The sequence below is a fragment of the Lagenorhynchus albirostris genome, chromosome 11 (assembly GCF_949774975.1).
Source record: "Lagenorhynchus albirostris chromosome 11, mLagAlb1.1, whole genome shotgun sequence".
NCBI lineage: Eukaryota > Metazoa > Chordata > Mammalia > Artiodactyla > Delphinidae > Lagenorhynchus > Lagenorhynchus albirostris.
In genome coordinates this window covers 11,151,417-11,156,199 of record NC_083105.1, presented here as the reverse complement: position 1 = coordinate 11,156,199, position 4,783 = coordinate 11,151,417, and the positions used below count along the sequence as shown (strand labels likewise).

The 4,783-nt window shown below is 56.4% G+C and overlaps 1 pseudogene; it reads right to left on the bottom strand.

Annotated features, from left to right (window-relative positions):
- Positions 1-1,232: 1,232 nt before the first annotated feature.
- LOC132529284 (ras-related protein Rab-6B-like) lies at positions 1,233-1,561 on the bottom strand (annotated as a pseudogene).
- Positions 1,562-4,783: the final 3,222 nt, after the last annotated feature.

Here is a 4,783-nt window from a genome sequence, read left to right as displayed (position 1 = left end):
CAAAAGACTGCCGCCAGCTGCAGCCACTCTTGGCACCACCTAGGGCTCAGCCAGACCAGACCCCCGCCACGGAGAAACCCTCCGGCTTGTGGACGGAGGGAGCGGCTCTGCTCCGGCCACCGCGCCTCTATCCGGGAAGCAGACAGCGAGACGAGAGGAAAGAGCCGCTGCGGCGCCGGGGAGGGGCCTTTGCGTGTCCAGCTCCCGGCGGAGTCGAACAGAACCGAGCAAAGCCGAACTTGGCCGAGCAGAGCCGAGTCCGGCCGAGCCCAGCGTGTCCGTCCGATTATCGCCGGGTCTGACCGAGTGGATCCGACTGGTGCCGAATAGAGCCGAGTCCGGCTGACCGGAGCGGCTGAGGGCGCCAAGCGGAGAGGGGAAGGTTACGCGGCGCCCCCTGCCGGACACAGAGCACAGTGCTGGCGTCGGCCGGAGCCAACCCGTCGCCTCCCGGTCCTGCGACAGTCCCGTGAGATGGGGCTACGGAGCCCATTTTACGGATGAGGAAACTGAGGCTCCAAGAGGTTTTGAGGCTGGCCCAAAGGCACGCAGAGCTAAGAAGTGGTGGCTGTGAGGCTCGAAATGGATTGTGTGGCCGTGAGCTCACCTGCCACGCCACCCACGTCAATGGGCGTTGTGTGTTTGCTTTGTTCTCCCCATAATCGCTGCCATTTATCATGGTCAGCAAGGAGGAAGGACCCACCCTGTCTGATGAGCGGGCTGAAGGCCCGCGCCAAGCACAGAGACAACCCCTCCTCTTACAGATGGTGAAACCAAGCAGGCTCCGGGCACACTGACCAAGTGCAGCAAGGCCGGCAGTTCCTGTGTGCAAATATTGCCATATTTCCTGTCATTAACGCAGAGAGCGGGACCGAGAGGCCCCGTACTCCTGCAGGCCTCATTTTCCCTTCCTGTTAACAAGATGGCCAGAGGCCAGGAGATCCTGGCTGTGTACAGGCTGTGTCCCTAGGCTGCGTGAGCCAGGACCTGGGGTGTCTGGGACCCTGGAGGAGGCCAAGTGTGGCCCCGGGCACTTTCTTTGAGCCTGTGAAAAAGTGAAGACTGGCTTTGCTCTCCGTGCACACGTATGTGCATGAGTGTGTCACTGACATTCACTCCTGGGTACACACCACCTTAGCCTGCCAGGCAGGCCTATGCCGAGGCTGCAGGGCTCGCTAGAGGGTGCTCGCAACAAGTGAGTAGTGTCAGGAGAAGCCCGCGGTCAGACTGCACTAGCGGGAGCAGCCGCCCCTGCTGGCCAGGGACTCCTGGGGTTGGTCCAGCTCGGTGTCGATCATCCCTTCTCTGCTTTTCTCCTGGACGTTCTCCATTCCAGGCAGAGCCGAGGCCACACGTCGGAAGAGCTGCTTCACGTTGTAGCCGGTCTTGGCACCGGTCTCGATGAACGTGGCGCTCGGTTCTTTGGCACGCCGCTCGCCCTCCCGGAGGGTCGCCTGCTCTTGTCGTCCAAGTCGGTCTTGTTGCCCACCAGCAGGATGATGACGTCACTGCCCCCGTCTGTCCTGACATCATCGATCTGCTGGTCTGGGCTGCCCTTCATGCCCAGACCATGTTGAGTCTTGCCCAAGGACATCATCTGTTACCACCGGTGGCCACCAAGGAGCTGGCACCATTGGCCTCAGAGCTCTTTCCACCCCCAGCATCACTCCCTGGCCCTCAATTTCATAGTTTCTAAAAGCTACAGACACTGGACTGGGGACTAGGAAAACGTGGTTCTTGGTCCTGCCTCTGGTGCTGTGACCCTGGGCAAATCACATGACCATCCCAGGCCTCACTATCTTCAGCTGTAAAATGGGTAGCAGAGCTGTTCTCAGTACCCTGAACATCTCTCATGCCGCCTCCTGGTGCACAAACTCCAGTTCCCTCTCAATGCTTGGCTGGGCTATAACCCTTCCGGGGAGACGTCCTCCCCAACCCATGGCTGGATTCTTGCTTCTGCTAAAGCACTTCTCATGTTTATTTAACACATAGCACCTACGATGCACTGTTCTAAGCTGTTTATAAATCTCTGTTCATTTAATCTTCCTAACAGGAGACATCTACTCTCATCTTCCTCTCAAAGAGGAGGAAACTGAGGCACAGGAAGGTTAATTAACTGGCTCTAGGTCAAACAGCTAGTGAATGGATGAGCCGGGATTCAAAACCAGACAGTTCCAGGTTCCGGGGGCTTAAGAACCCCCTCTTTATCTCTTATGTTCAGTACCACTTCCTTCACCCCTGAAGCCAGGCCTTGTAATTCTCTGCCTTCAGCTTTTTGCGCTGGCGGCTGTTCCATAAACACTTGTTGAAGGAAAGAATGAATGAATTAGTCCAAGGTCCTCCAGAGACCCAGGGGAGGAGGGACTGTTGGCTCCGTTTTGCGGGTGGGAATTGTATTAGTTTGCTGCCGGAACAACGTACCACAAACTAGGTGGTTTAAACAGCAGGAATGTATTTTCTCATAGTTCTGCAGGCTAGAAGTCCAAGATCAAGGTGTCAGGCAGGGTTGCTTCCTTCTGAGGACTGTGAGGAAGGACGTCTTCCAGGCCTCTCTCCCGGCTTCTGGTGGTTTGCAGGCAATCTTTGGCATTAACTTGTGGAAACGTCACTCCAGCATTTTCCCCATGCTCGTGTCTGTGTCCTAATCTTCCCTTTTCTTAAAAACACCAGTCATATTGGAATAGGACCCCACCTGACTCCAGGGTGACATCATCTTAGCTGCTTATAACTGCAAGGACCCTATTTCCAAATAAGGTCACCTCCGGAGGTACTAGAGGTTAGAACTTCATATGAATTAGAGGGAGGAGCGGTACACAATTCAATGCACAACTGGAATTAAACCTCCTAGGCGGTCCTGTCTGACACGGCTTCTGTCCCTGAATTGGGCCTCAGCTCTGCTTTTCTTCCTTTCATTCACTGCCTTCCTTCAACCCCAGGGCCTTAGCACATACAGCCTCCATGCCGGGCACACTCAGGTTCACCCTCTGCTCTCAGTGCCGCCCCCAACACGGACCCCTCCCCCCAGCTGTGATCCCCCAGAGCACAGGGCACTGCCGTCCCTACTGGATGGTGGTCCATTTACTTGTGCAGTTGCTTGTGAGCGCCACAAGGCCCGGGAACCGTGTCTGTTTCCCCAGCCCGGTGTCAGGGCCTTGCACACAGTGAGTGCTCAGAAAAGTCTTTATTAACTTAATGAACTTTGCCCAGAGAGGTCAGTGAAAGGCCAAGGCTGTGTGGTAGGTTCGTGGCAGAGTGGGCCTAGGTCCCAGGCCTCCTGACTTTGGGTCTCATGACATTTGGGGGATGTGTTTGCCCCGTGGCCTTCCAGTAGAATCACCAAGAGTCTCACCAGGGCCTGCCAGTGACAGGGGAGCACCCCGAGGTTTTGGCAGGACCATGGCCTTGCACAACTCCAGGGAAAGCTCCTCACATTACAGCCTGGGGTTCTTGCTGCCTTTAGAGTGCTTTCTTCTGTGTCTGGAGTCCTGTGGCACCCAGGCTGTCACCTCCCCATGGGACTGTGGCCTCCGTCTCCCCCACCCCTTGGAGGTGAGGAGGGCCTGAAGCCCTGGGGCCTTGGCCTCCCCTATCCCAGGGCCTACAGGCTCCTGACTCCTTTCTGCTCGTGCTGAGGCTGACATATGAAGTCCTGGTCCAGAGCCTGGTGGCCATGGGCTGTTGCCAGGCAACAGCCTCTGAGAGACAAGTTCAAGGTAAGGTCTTGGGTCTGAGCAACTTGGATGTCTGGAGAGACGGAATCAGGCAGAGAGGGTCATCGCCAGCCCTTCCTGCCGGCTCGAGCTCACAGCCCCAGAGCCTGCCCTCAGCCCACAGCCCCTGCAGTTCCCATAACCCACAGATCCCAGCCCCAAACCCCCATATAACTCCTTCCATTCCCCTGATGCCCCCCCCCCCATTTATTAAGGGTCACCACATTGCACAGATCCAAAGGAGGCTAGAGTCACAGTGTGAAAATTCCCCCCTGGAATTGAGAAATGGAATTTCCCCCATTCAGTCATTTATTCCAAATAGTCATATGAGGGGCCCACAGCACTGCCAGGCCCTGGGAACACAGATGCATCAGGCACTGTCCCTGCCTGGAGGGACAAAGCTATTGGGACACCACACACACACACACACACACACACACACACACACGCACAAGAGCATGCACAGGTAATGACATATGGTGAGATGGGGAAGCTGGAGGGCTGTGGGATCCAGAGAGGGGACCCTGGCCCAGGCCCACTCCCCACACAACCTGGGCTGCAAGCAGGTCCTCTGCTCCCACCCCGTGCACACCTGCCACACACACAGCAGGCCCTCAGTGTTACACCCCAATACACATTCACTCGTGGATATGGTGAGACGCCCTGAGCACCTACTACGTGCCCTGCACTCCGTTTACACACCCCTCCCCCATCCCATTATTGTTGCTGCCTGGCTCTTCCCTCCCTGCCATTGATAGTCAGTCCCTGACCCAACTCCTACCCCACTGGTCAGGCCAAACTGTCCATCACAGTGTCCCACCTTCTCTCTAGCTGGAAAGATGGGCACATGACCCACATCTGGCCAATCATGGCATTCTAGCACCTTGTCTTTGGTGATTGGCCCAAGGGGCCATCCTGTGACTCAGTTAGAACCAGTCAGCTCTCTTGCATGAGATCTGATATTTGGACACAGGAAGAGAGTATATCTACTGCCTTTGGATCAAGATCTGTAAGGGTGCAGGCCGAGGCTTGTCAGGGACGTCTTCCATGCCTCCTGGAGGACCAGGATTCTG